Consider the following 15,307-nt stretch of genomic DNA (forward strand, 5'->3'; position numbering starts at 1 on the left):
TTAAGAACTGTACATTATTACAAATTCTATAATACCTCAGAAGCTGTGAGGGTATGACATTTGTTGGAGATGGAGATCCAAAAATTGGAAATACACAATCATTCCTTTTGTCGAAAATGTCAATATTATAGTAATTATCTTAATGTTTAAATTTGAATAATGTACTTCAGTGTTTGATTTTGCATTACTCTCAATCTGTAGAAATGCAGGATAAATGTTACCTATGTAATTACTTATTCCTGCTTTATTGATACAAATAAAATCATTAATATATCTATGTTAAGAAAAATCATTTCGGGTTTGAAAAATTATTTATGAATTTATTTGCATAATAATAAAGATATAAGTTGGCAAAACAGCTTGAATAATTAGACTCTTCAATATATCCATTATGTGTTTATAAATGTAATTACCAAAATTAATTATCATATATAGAAAAATTGGAAATACTTTTAGTGTCATTAGCAGTAAAAGTTTATTACCTATTTTTATTGGTTGATCTGTAAGTTTGTCTATTAATGAATTTATCATTTTTTCCAAACCTTTATAGGTGGTATAGATGTGAACAACATTGTAAAACCATATGTTTGAATTGTATCTATTCATAGTGTTTTATTTAAATTTTGTTAAGCTTTAAAGACAGATTAATTATCTTTAATTATCAATAAATCTTGTTTATTACTTGTATTTTGTGGTAATTTAACAAATAACCAATTCAGTAATTTATTTAATAAAAACCGCAGGTTGTTTTAGTATACTATTTACTAAAATGGAAATAAAACAAAATTTAATGGGATGTTTTTGTAACTTAGGTTTTGGATATAAATATGGTAATTCTAAATATGGATTTGTTTTAACATCCATTTTTTATCGCTTTCAACAAGTTATTCGTCATATTTTCATTTGACTTCTTTTGTAATATAAAAGTTTGTGTAGCATCTATCTCATTAGTTATAATTTAGGCATAAACACATTTGAAAATAGTCTAAATTACAATTAGCCTTATCGATAGGTACAATAATATATTTCTCTTGTATTTTACGGCTTTTAGCTTTAAATGAAAAAGTTAAATCTATTAGATATTTGGTTAAATTAATAAAATATAGTTTTTCCTTAACTATTTTAATAATATAATATCTCTATTCTAAAAACCAGTTTGGAGGATAACGTGTAGAATAATCACATTTTAAAACATAATTATTTAACATTTTTCTTTATCGAACTTGGAATGTCTACTTTCTTCGAAGTTACTAAAATCAGGGGCTCGATTCGCCTCAATGGATACAGAAAATAACTCGATGTGGCTTTGCTATAAAAAACCACGTACACAGTTTCTTATATTTTGTGGGTATTCTGTACTTCCACCTTTTTATATGATTTTCCTTAAATAATTGTGTTTAATTGTATGCAATTGTCCAATAATAATATGCTTATGGAAAGAATATGATATATAATGAATATCATTCACCTGGTAAATTCTTCACACTATTAATATCTAAATTGTTTGACATGTATTTATAATTACAAATAAGTGATTGTATTGGCATTTCATATTTAAAACTGATAAAAGTTTTAAATATTTTAACAAATATTCTGTATAACAGAATTGTACAAAATTTTAAAATATGGAAATCATTAACAATTATATGTTTAAAAGTAATTACTATATATGATGTTTTTTTATAGGCGATTCTTTCATTATATCATTTAAGCTATTTACCTACAACCTCTTTTGTAGCTTTGCGCGAAATCAAACGAACCAGATTTTCTCGTAATGCTGTTTTAGGCTTAGCTTATTAACATACTTCAGTAAACGACGTCGTGTCATATACATATACATTTAGCACCACCACTCTGTAGTTTGTAACCTAGCACTATTTATTTTTGGATTTAATGTTGATAATCCATGCTCACACACAGACACACATAAAATAATAAAACGTACGTAATTCTTTATAAATTTCATTATTTTTTGCGCCTTCTTTGTGAATATTTGGGTTGTTTTCGTATTCGTTAAAGGACTGATAAAACGAATACGTGAAAGCTCCTTTAAAATGGTTATTGTTACTTGAAAGACACGTCTTTCAAAAGAAATACTATGTCTTGTAAATATACCCTTAACTTATCGCTTAATACGCCTTCCAATTATACCACTGGGTGGCGTTATAACATTCCAAGAACCCTTACAATGTTACTAATAATAAAAAAAAAAAGAATGATTTTTGTAATTTTACGAAACATATTCATGAGAAGACTTAATTACTGACAAGAGCTGTTGAGTAATACTTATTACATATAATTTGTTTAGATTTCCTTTTCTCCCTTATAAAAATGATAGATTTGTTACCACCGCTAGTAACTTAGAATTAATGTAAAAATAACTCCTTCCTATCAGGCGTTAAAATTTACATATTCATACACGTCATTGCAAATATGTAGACCAAAAATCACATACAAGATTTACTCGTAAAACTAGGGCTATAAACTAACACGTTTATCTTATCCTTTGACGTTCAGATGTACATTCTATTATGTGTTTTTCTTCTTCCCTGACTTGCTGTTCTACCCACCGAAGTCACCTTACACTTCATTCCATAAAATGGATTGAGTTTTTATTCTTCCCTAAGTTTCCACGAACCATTGTGCTCGTGTTTCCCCTAAGTTTCCATGTACCATTGTGCCTATGTTTTCCTTTCAATTTCCACATACCGTTGTGCCTATGTTTTCCCTTTAGTTTCCAAGTGTTATCGTACTTATGATTTCTCTAAGTTTCCACGTACCACTGTGTCTATGTTTTCCCTCTGTTTCCATGTACCATCGTGCTTATGTTTTCCCTAACTTTATATTCTCCCTTTTTTTTCTTGTAACGTTTCCTCCTTACCTTAATCTTCTATTATTTTTCGTACTATGTTTGTATGTCTTAACAGCCATTTCGGGTATTGATTTTTCTCCGAGGGTTTTATCTACATGGTACATCAGTACTTACAGCGCAATTTATAATTTATAAATTAAGCACAAGTGAAGAGAAAATACGATGGGCCACAACTAACTCTCCTTTTCCCGTAAAGCAAAACAAAATACAATTAAGACATGAAACCTTTACGACTGTTCTTTATTTGCTTGACAAATGAATCGTTCTAAAATTAAAAATATTCAGAGTGTTTGAACTTCACTAAGTATCCGTACATAGAATCATGTGAAATACAAATAAATTAACATCTTTATTGAGGGGGAAAGGGGGTACGAGTCATCCTGTAGTAACCGAGTATCCTTTGCTAATGAATCACGTGTTTGTTTTGGCCCTGCATGGCCAGGTGAGTTAAGACGTTCGACTCGTAATCTGAGGGTCGCGGGTTCGAATTCCTGTCACACCAAACATGATCGCCCTTTCAGCCATGAGAGCGTTATGTGTCTGTCAATCCCACTATTCGTTGGTAAAAGAGTAGCCCAAGACTTGGCGGTGGGTGGTGATGACAAGCTGCCTTCCCTCTAGTCTTACACTGCTAAATTAGGGACGGCTAGCGCAGATAGCCCTCGTGTAGCTTTGCGCGAAATTCCAAAACAGACAAAGAAACAATTATTTGTTTTATGAGAAACCAGATAAACAAAGAATTACTAAGCGTAATTTTATTATATTGTAATTAGGTCTTCCATGCATATAACGTTTACCATTGTTTTCACGGAAGAAATCGTTAAGTTTATTTTTCACGACCCTATTTTACTATTTATTCAACAGCTAGGCTTAATGATAGCTTAACTTATGAATGTGTTTGAGAAACATTTACATGCTTAAAAATGACCTACGTGCTATTCTATATCCACGAATGTTAACATCAAGAAATTCGAAGAGGTCCTTCCTTCCACCAGTCTCTGTATCAGCACGTAGTGAATGACGATACAGTGACGTAAAAATCTAAAACATGTAAAGTACATACAAATAGCTGAAACTAAAAACACAGACACTTGAGTAACTGCAGAGTACGAGATAAAAGCTAAAAAATACCATAACATCAAGATGTCGTTAAGCCTAGTAGCTTGATTGAAAGTAACGTGCTTCTTTGGCTTTGCTTCTCCCGGGTTTGAGACTGGGCTATACCACGCCGTAGTGTCCAGTTGTTTCAGCCTATCCAGCTGCGTGATGGGTACCAGCTGTTTGCAATGGACTGGCATCTTGTCTAGAAGGAATTGGCTTCTATCCTCATCCGCATGAGCCATGTAAACCTAAAACCCATTACCTGATTCTACTTGTCATTTTGGGGTAGGGGGTATTTTATCTTGCTCTGTTCGTTTGATTATTTAAGCCTTATTTATTTGTTTTTAATAGGGCTAAGACAACTTATTAGGCTTTTTTGGAAACTGCTTTACTTTGTTTAAATAGTACATTATTCCTTCGAATCCTTAAAATTAATAGTTATAAATATCTGTGATTGTTATTTTTAACATTTAAATCCTCATTTGGTCCTCCTTTTATTTATTTATTATTTAGAAGAAAAGTTTTAAGTATTTCAGTCATCACACATTGTCCGTCATATTCCTTTTCGAAATTCCTTCTAATTTACTGTAATTGTTTTCAAAGTGCACGTGAAGGCATGTGTAAAGACTGTAGAATCATAGAGCACGTGCATTATTAATTGTTAAATGCTCTCTAGTCCTTGTTTCTAACTTGTTTAAAATGCGATGCAGCCGAGTAGCTATGCTAGCTGGCTTTATCGTTGATTTTTGTATTTGCTTAACATCTGTAAGCTTAAGCGTCACCACCATTAACTTATTGGTTCTCAGCTTGGAATTTCCTGTTTTATATTACATTACGTGGTTTTATGTGGCGTAACGTAATTAGACACGGCGTGGGAAAGATTAGAACAAGTTAATAGATGCGTAGATATTAGCTATATAAACCTATTATAATTCTAAATTTTCTGCTTTTTTATCTTTAGGAGTAAAAATTCTTTTCATTTAGGTTTAAATGTAAGATATCATGAATGTTTGAGTGTGTATGGAGACGTAAGTACACCTGTCACAGAAATTCATTCAGAATTGAATTATTTTATGTGTAGTATTCTATCGTCTTTTTGTGTGTGCGTGCGCACGCTCATATATTACTAACAATTATTTCCCCAAAAGTCATCTGTAGGGGACACCTGTTAACCACTCCTACCAGATACGAACTTGAAAATAAATAAATATTTGTTTCTCCTAATTTTGGTTTCATTTACTCTTGGAACGAAACATTTTCTGGGACACACATTTAATGTATATTTATTTTATTTTACTTAGTCAAAATCTGATCCGTCATTATTATTTGTAAAATTCTACTTTAAGGGAGAGAAAATGTCATTAAAGCGTTATTTTACATACATTTGAAACGTTGTTTCTCGGAACAGTTCTTGTTCCCTATTGGCTATCAGTATTAAAGGTGGATTCTCTTTCTGAACAGTTTTATAACATTCCCACTTAATATGTGACGAATTATGTTAAAATATCTACTGATTTATTGTCAGTATTAAACAGACGTACAAACAACCAGTCTGTGAGTCAGTGAGACCGAATCTGGGGTACTGAGTGGACTACAGAGGAGTGTAACAGTTTGCGATATTCAAGCTTGAATCTTAAGAATCTCCTCTGATAAAGGGTTTAATTTGTTAATCTCAGAAATCCGTGTTACTGCCAAAAGAACTCGCCTCTTGGCTGCATTCGGTCACAAAGATTAGGAGTTTAGGGGGTTGGTTGAACTGTGTTATTCTTATATAAGATAGTAGAAGTATACATGTCAAGGTTGATATTTACTTAACCATGTTATAGCTACAGTTAACCTTCGTTGTGATTTTTTGGCCACTTCTATCAACAAGACTCGTGAAAACCGCAAAGAAAACAGTTTTATAGAGCCGAGGAACCAAATCTTCTATGACGCAATACATGCGGCCACTACTGTGTTTTGTGTGAAGGTATGTGATTTATTCTCTTATAACCTTTAAGAAAAGAGAGTTTTGAAAACTGTGGGAATCATATGTTTCTAAATATTCATTCAGTTGTTGCATGTATTTATCATTGACTAGGTGCCTAGAGGTTATAAACACGTGCATATACGTGTGATATTCTCGTTGACTAAATGGCTCAATATCGTAGACACGTGTAGGTACTTACGAATATTTCGTCGATTAGGTACCCCAAAATCATAGACGAGTGCTGATCCGTTTGCACTAAAGAAAAATCTCGTAGGTACTTACGTTTCATGCTCTGGAACTATGGGATACCTTAATATGGATTAGGCCTGTAAGTGGGGTAATTCCAAACGGAATTACATGAAGATGGGTATAATTTTAAACATTAGTTTTAAAATTATACCCATCTTCACGTGTTTTACTCCATTGTCTCTTTTCAATTTATTTTTCATTTATAAACGTTTAAATTTGCTTCAACACAAGAACTGTTACTGCTATGGACTTTTACATTAAAGACCAGCAATAGCACTAGTTATTGCAACAGCTCACGATGCTGTGATATCATTTCCAAACAGCTTTTTAGATAAACTGTGATTTATTAGTTTCATCCAATGTACAGCGTACGTCAATAAAACTCCACACTTAGCACATTTTTAGATCCCATTATAATACAACGTATAATGTGTTAAGTTAGCAGTTTTGTCACCGTTACGCATGTTTTTATCAGACGAACCTCAAACGCGCGCGTGATAAGAACAAAAGTTTAAAAGTGGAAGTAAGGCACTTAGCTGAGAAGTCAGTGCAGTTACTAATCCGGCTTAACGATTTATTGCGGTCAAACAGTCGCTCTAAAACGCTTCAAGCAGTGAATATGGCTAGCGTATACTGGTTATTAAAATGCAGGGTGTATCATAACTAGGAGACCCTATCTCACATGGTAAACATGTCTGCTATCTCAACAAATATTCAAGACGTGTAGAAGTTTATACACAAAATGGACAGCAAACACGATGTCTTCTATTGAAAGTACCCTCATAATATCTTATGTTTTGTTATCTCGTTTCTCACATGGGAAAAAAATTGTGAAATTTTCTTTGAAATTAAACATTCTGTAACCATGTAACCATTAGTTATTATTATATTGAATTCTCTTTGATAATTACTAGAATAACTTACCTAGGTGGACAGTTAGACCACATGTACTGTTTTGTATCCAAAAGGGTTGAATTCTGTGATGATTAGTAAAGACAAAACAAATAATTCAGTGCTGTTGATATAAAGAAAATAAGTGTTTTTAATATGACTTCAAGATGAATTTATTTCATTTGTTATTTTATGTTGTCCAGACTAATGTCCTAGGAATAATACAAAATGTTTCCTCTTCGGTTTGTTTGTTTGAAGTTAAACACAAAGCTACACAATGGAGTATCTGCGCTCTGCTCAACACTGGTATCGAAACGCGGAATTTAGCTTTGTAAGTTCGCAAACATGCTGCTGTACCACTGGAGGTGAGTCTATTAAGAAACAATGTTGATACAAAGGTTTGGTTTGTTTTGAATTTCGCGCAAAGCTACACGAGGGCTATCTACGCTAGCCGTCCCTAATCTAGCAATGTAAGACTAGGGGGAAGGCAGCTAGTCATCACCACCCACCGCCAACTCTTGGGCTACTCTTTTGCCAATGAATAGTGGGATTGACCGTCACTTATAACGCCCCCACGGCTGAAATAACGAGCATGTTTGGTGTGACGGGGATTTGAACCCGCGACCCTGAATTTACGAGTCGAACACCTTAACCCACCTGGCCATGCTGAGCCTGATACAAAGGACATTTGAATACAAGATTATGGAAGAATGGTTGTTTTTAAATTACACTTTTATGTACAAAACAGAACAGTCCTTTATTAATACAGATCAGGTTCAGTTGTATGTATCTTTAGATGTCGAGTAACTTCATGTTCCCTATTTTGTTTTAATTAAAATATTTATTGTTATAATGGTACATGCAGTTAGCGGTGGATCACTTTTTAGATGTTAGAATCATTTGGGAAGGAATACCTTTGTATATGCTGGGTTCTTAGAAGAGAGAAAAATAAATTGTTGTCACATTAAAGAGTTTTGTTGTTGTTTCTAAGGAAAAAACGAGAATTTGTAGAACAATCACCCAACATCCTGCTGTCTCTCTCTATCTATCACCTATCGTTCCATCCCTCACAGAAGGGTTGGACTCAGATGACTGGTCTTAATAGTGTGCTGTATGAGGGTAGAATCAGTTAAGTCCAGTAACTCCAGCTTGAATGGTCTCTTCTTGTGTATCAACATTTATATAATTTGAAAACCTGACAGACTCGCAAAAAAGCAACATTTTTACACTATAGCTATGCACTGAAACTGACAACAGTGGGACATAACGTTCACGGATGAATATTGTACAGTGTAAGTACGGCTGTTTCCATCAGCAGGGAACACTGTACATTGTACAACATTTCAAAAGGAAATAAAAGACAAACCAATTTATTACTTACTAAGCTCTTTCTAGTATCAATTTTAGTTTGATGCTTGGTTTGAGGAAATTATATTATGTTAATATTACTTAAATCTAATCTAAGGCATTCTAGGATTTTGTTTATTGGCGTACTTGACTCAAACCCATATCATTGGTATCAAAGGTCGACAGGTTTGTCTCAGACGGATCAGTGTATATAATCTAATTGAACTGTATGGCAATTTCTCTTCCACGTGGATGATTGTATGGGCTCATAACGTTAAGATACGGAGTTTAATCTTTACGGTTGGAAAAGTGCAAAAATCCGAATTAGCAGCTTTAGCGCTCGAAACAGAACAAACAAGTAACATGTTATTATAATTGGTTGAAATGCTTATTTAATAGACGATTAGTCAGCAACGACTAGCAAGAAAATGGATATAAGTAACAAATACAAATTTGAACGTGTTTATTAGTTTTAAAATATACTTAATTTTGATAAATAATAGGGCGTTTTTTTCTTTTAGATTACCCCTTGACTTTGTGAAGCAACGTAAGAGTTGTATTCCTTTAATATATTTTTTATGATGGCTAAAATCCCCAGCAAATCCATTGATGGGGGAGTTAATTTAGGTGTTGACTCATGAGATAGCCCAAAGTATTCTGCTATTACTAAATTAATGGTTCAGGATCTAGTATGATACTTGCCAGTTTCATATTAATTAAAACTTGCATTATTTATAATTCTATTTCACATCAAAATCTTTTAAATACAAATTATATCAAATGGGTAAGTAATTATACAGTTTTTTTTTGGGGGGATGGTAGAGACGTAACACCAACTTGTTAAGGCCGGTACTGTTAGATTACTGAGTGACAGCTGTAAGACGTTTAGTAATCTTGCCAACGAATCGTTAATACGCTACATTACTAACTGGTAAATCCTTAATTTTGTATTGTAGAACGGTACACTGTTTGTAGACTTACTTATAATACGTAATGTATAAAATGACACTGATTTTAGACTTACTTGTAATACGTAATGTACAAAATTACACAGACTGTAGACTTATTCGTAATACGTAATGTATAAAATTACAAACACTGGAGACTTGTTTGTAATCTATAATGTATAAAATTACACTGACTGTACACTTACTTGTAATACTTAATGTATAAAATTACTCTGTCTATAGATTTACTTGTAACACGTAATGTATAACATTGCACTGACTGTAGACTTGTAACACGTAATGTATAAAATTACACTGACTGGAGACTTACTTGTAATATATATTGTATAAAACTACACTGACTATAAACTTGTAATATGTAATGTATAAAATTACACTGATTTTAGACTTACTTGTAAACGCGTAATGTATAAAAGTACACCGACTGTAGACTTACTTGTAATACGTAATGTAGAAAATTACACTGACTGTAGAAGTATTTGTAATACGTGATGTATAAAATTACAAAGACTGGGACTTACTTGTAATACGTAATGTACTTACTTGTAATAATACGTAACAAACACTGGAGACTTGTTTGTAATGTATAAAATTACTCTGTCTATTGACTTACTTGTAATACGTAATGTATAAAATTGCACTGACTGTAGACTTATAATACGTAATGTATAAAATTGCACTGACTGTAGACTTATAATACGTAATGTATAAAATTACACTGACTGGAGACTTACTTGTAATATATATTGTATAAAATTACACTGATTTTAGACTTACTTGTAATACGTAATGTACAAAATTACACAGACTGTAGACTTATTCGTAATACGTAATGTATAAAATTACAAACACTGGAGACTTGTTTGTAATCTATAATGTATAAAATTACACTGACTGTACACTTACTTGTAATACTTAATGTATAAAATTACTCTGTCTATAGATTTACTTGTAACACGTAATGTATAAAATTGCACTGACTGTAGACTTGTAACACGTAATGTATAAAATTGCACTGACTGTAGACTTGTAACACGTAATGTATAAAATTACACTAACTGGAGACTTACTTGTAATATATATTGTATAAAACTACACTGACTATAAACTTGTAATATGTAATGTATAAAATTACACTGACTGTAGACTTACTTGTAAACGCGTAATGTATAAAAGTACACCGACTGTAGACTTACTTGTAATACGTAATGTAGAAAATTACACTGACTGTAGAAGTATTTGTAATACGTGATGTATAAAATTACAAAGACTGGGACTTACTTGTAATATATAATGTATAAAATTACTCTGTCTATTGACTTACTTGTAATACGTAATGTATAAAATTGCACTGACTGTAGACTTATAATACGTAATGTATAAAATTACACTGACTGGAGACTTACTTGTAATATATATTGTATAAAACTACACTGACTATAGACTTGTAATATGTAATGTATAAAATTACACTGATTTTAGACTTACTTGTAAACGCGTAATGTATAAAAGTACACCGACTGTAGACTTACTTGTAATGCGTAATGTGTAAAATTACTCTGTCTATAGACTTGTAATATATAATGTATAAAACTACACCGACTGTATACCTACTTGTTATACGTAATGTATAAAATTACACTGACTGGAGACTTACTAGTAATATATATTGTACAAAAATACATTAACTATAAACTTGTAATACGTAATGTATAAAATTACATTGATTTTAGACTTACTTGTAAACGTGTAATGTATAAAAGTATACCGACTGTAGACTTACTTGTAATAGGTAATGTATAAAATTACTCTGTCTATAGACTTACTTGCAATGTATAATGTATAAAACTACTCTGTCTGTACACTTACTTGTAATACTTAATGTATAAAATTACTCTGTCTGTACATTTACTTGTAATACGTAATGTATAAAATTGCACTGACTGTAGACTTGTAATACGTAATGTATAAAATTACACTGACTGGAGACTTACTTGTAATATATATTGTATAAAACTACATTGACTATAAACTTGTAATGCATAAAAAAATCACGTTCACTGTAGGCTTACTTGTAATGCGTAATGTATAAACTACACTAACTGTAAATTACTTGTAATACATACGCTAAGAGGCTGATCTTTGTACACTTTTTAAATATATTGTGTACATATATAATTGTCTACGCTCATGTATAGAAAATTAAACTTACTGTAAACTTAATTTCCATGCCTATTTTCGCTAGTTACACCAACTACACATTAAACATACATGCGTAATTTATAAAATTACACCAACTGTTTTTCAAAACCATGAGTTATCGTAACAAAATATTCAGATAACTTATATCCACTTATTTTACTATTCACATAATTAATGGCAAACGATACGTAAACGGTCTGGGTATTCAAATCGCCCCCTGTACTGATTAATTAAACAGTCCAAAGTGTTGTGAAATTAGACTAAAATCTTATGTAATAGCGTTCCTTAAACCGAAAACAACACTATGGGGAAATTACTCTAAGTTATTTGGAAATATTCTTTGAAATCTTTTCACAAAACAGTGGTTTACCCAGTCTATTTTAATCCGTAAGGCTAATTTCTACAGGATTTTAGTGTTATCTTAAAAATAAGGCATATTTTACGGACGGTAAGAAATAATCATATTGCAGGTAGGATAAACTGGAGCGAACATTTTTTTTCTTATGAACTTCTATATAACATAGAAATGAAATTGAGGTATATGTGCAAATAATGATTCAATAAGTTTATACGTTAGTGATGTATAGTATTAGATTTATTGTTTCAGTAGCCCGGGCTCTCAGTAACTTGAGTGGTAAAGCTGATAACAATATTGCGTCTGAGGTAGTTGCTATAGCAACTATTATGGCTATTTCTGTAGGGGAAGAATTAACAATTTATCACATTTTATCTGTTCGAAACGAATTCAGATTTACATAAAGAAAAACATAAGTAAAACTAGTTAATATCTTAATAAAACTAGTTTAATAGGTAGTTTTAGTCTTAAATTTTGGCCCTATTTTTAGGACTGAAAATTCTTTATTATAGAAGAGGGCGTAGAACCAAAATTATCATTTAAAATATCACAAAAAAACAACAACGAATCTGACAATTTCCGAAATCTGCGTATACTTAGTTGTATAGCGCGGGTTGGACCTCTGGTAGACCTATATTTTTCTGGGCTGGCGAGAGGGGTTCGAATCCATGTGCTACTGCAAAATATTCCCCGCAGTTTAAGCATTTTATTGCATGATTCAAGATCTATTAAATTTAAGCACTAGTTATATCCATAATTCTTCAAGGAACCCTGCAAAGAGGTTGTATTATGGGGCAATTGTCCCATGTATCTATATGCTGATACATAATTAGTGTTCAACCCAATCGGCCATCTGTTCCCACAAACATATTGAATTTCCCGAGCAGAACAATGAGTTCGTATCTTGATGTTAAGTTCAGTTTGTCTGCACAATCCTTAATTAGATTTCAAATGTTCTGGAAGATCCATGTTTGTTTTCAGACACAAAGTAGTAACTGTAACACTGGTAATTTAGTAAGTTTGTTTCCCCTCTGCCTCTTGTGGTGTATCAGTGAAGATTCTTTAGCGGGGATGGTGGGTGCTAGGTTTCCTTCTGATCAACAGCTTAAAATTAGGAACGGCGAAGATAGTACTAGTAATTTTAGTTAAATAGAAATACCACGTTCTTCTAACTAACGTTTAGGAGTTACATACACAGTTTCACTCTACTATTGATCGCAGCGATAGAATACGGACCACACTTTCGAACTTGTCATACAGCCATTTCGATTGCATGGACACCATATTGTTGCTGGTATTACTTATCTTCTCTGTCGTGGACGCCATATATTTATTACTGTTAACGTGACTGTTCTTTATATGGCATGGACGCCATACTGTTGTGATGCGACTGATATTCTATGACTTGTATCCCATATTGTTGTAACCCGACTGATCTTCTATGACTTGCATGTCATATTCTTGTAACCCGACTGATATTCTATGACTTGTATCCCATATTGTTGTAACCCGACTGATCATCTATGACTTGCATGTCATATTATTGTTACCCGACTGATCTTTTATGACTTGCATGTGATACTGTTGTAATCCGACAGATCATCTATGACTTGTATATCATACTGTTGTAACCCGACTGATCTTCTATGACTTGTATCCCATATTGTTGTAATCCGACTGATCTTCTATGACTTGTGTGTCATACTGTTGTAACCCGACTGATCTTCTATGACTTGTATCCCATATTGTTGTAATCCGACTGATCTTCTATGACTTGTGTGTCATACTGTTGTAACCCGACTGATCTTCTATGACTTGCATGTCATATTGTTGTAACCCGACTGATCTTGTACGACTTGCATGTCATATTGTTGTAACCCGACTGATGCTCTATGACTTGTATCCCGTATTGTTGTAACCGAACTGATCTTCTATGAAGTGGACACAACGTTGTAGATGATGTGATTGATTTTCTAACTTATGTATACAACATACAACATCAATAAGTTTATTCACAATTGCGCAAAGTTTTGGCATCTCGTAGAGTTTTGTTATTGAATGAAGAGTTTTTAGACGCCCTCTGGTTCTAACATTGCGTAAACTCGGCTTAGGTTTCTTCTATGATTTCACTCTAGGTTTGAAGGATAACATTAACTCAGTTCATATTATTCTTTAACAAATAAATTCCCTTCTGTTTGTTTTTTACTGATTGTATTTTGTTTATATATTGGTTTTTCAGTTAAGGAAAAAAAGTCTACACTGTTAAAACTAACTGCACACTGTTAAATACAATATGAACAATAGGTTATGGAATTCAGTGTTATAAGCCTCTGAGCTATCGGTGCAGCATAGTAGTAAGTCTACAAAGCTACAACGATAAAATATGAGGTTCGATTCTACGTGGCGGGCATAGCGGATAGCTCAATGTTGCTTTATTCTGATAAAATAAATATATAAAAAACACAAACTTCTTCTGTGGATCGGCGTTACGTCTATAACTATGTTATGAGATTTTGGAACACTTAACGACCCTACAGAACAGTATTACATGGTACGTTTAATAAAATTGAAAGAGCTATTTGTTGTGTTTGAACTGCAGGATGACTCCCAGATTGTTGTGAGACATTCAGCGTACACGAGTTTTAAGTTTTAAATTTTATTAGAATATTAATTATTTTGCGTAACAAAAATACAGAATTAATATAAAAGCTACTAAAGTAGTGTCATGTAAAAAAATAAGTGAACTTAATATATTTCAAGTTTTTACCACAGAGTAAATAGACGTTTAGAAACGTGAAAATACAGCTTTCATAATTGCCAAATATACAAAGAAATAGATTTAATTGTTTATTTGTTTGTTGTTTTAGCACAAAGCTACAAAATGGGCTGTCTATGTGTGCCCACCACGGGTTTCGAAACCCAGGATTGGCCTGACATGGCCAGGTGGGTTAAGGCGTTCGACTCGTAATCTGAGGGTCACGGGTTCGAATCCCCGTCGCACCAAACATGCTTGCCATTTCAGCCGTGGGGGCGTTATAATGTGACGATCAATCCCACTATTCGTTGGTAAAATAGTAGTCCAAGAGTTAGCGGTGGGTGGTGATGACTAGCTGCCTTTCCTCTAGTCTTACATTGCTAAATTAGGGATGACCAGCGCAGATAGCTCTGGTGTAGGTTTGCGAGAAATTCCAAAAGAAACAAACAAACAAATGAAACCCAGGTTTTAGCCTTTGGACTTGCAGCTGAGCTACTGGGGCAAAAGTGTATTAAAGACATATATATTTACATTGAAATTAGTTGGAGACAAACTGAACATTTTGGGAACAGCTGTTCGAAATACGATTATATTTGTC

The 15,307-nt window shown here is 32.8% G+C and overlaps 1 protein-coding gene across 7 annotated transcripts in view; it reads left to right on the top strand.

Annotated features, from left to right (window-relative positions):
* LOC143230553 (uncharacterized) overlaps positions 1-15,307 on the top strand; it is a 114,840-nt gene that overhangs the window by 23,638 nt on the left and 75,895 nt on the right. For 6 of the 7 annotated variants that reach the window (XM_076464311.1, XM_076464314.1, XM_076464315.1 and 3 more), the window contains one exon: positions 5,800-5,942. The exons of the other annotated variant lie outside the window; for it this stretch is intronic. The gene's annotated coding sequence lies outside the window, so the exon portion shown is untranslated. The remainder of the gene's footprint in view (positions 1-5,799; positions 5,943-15,307) is intronic. 7 annotated transcript variants of the gene reach the window in all.

This window comes from Tachypleus tridentatus, chromosome 10 (assembly GCF_004210375.1).
Source record: "Tachypleus tridentatus isolate NWPU-2018 chromosome 10, ASM421037v1, whole genome shotgun sequence".
Classification (NCBI taxonomy): domain Eukaryota; kingdom Metazoa; phylum Arthropoda; class Merostomata; order Xiphosura; family Limulidae; genus Tachypleus; species Tachypleus tridentatus.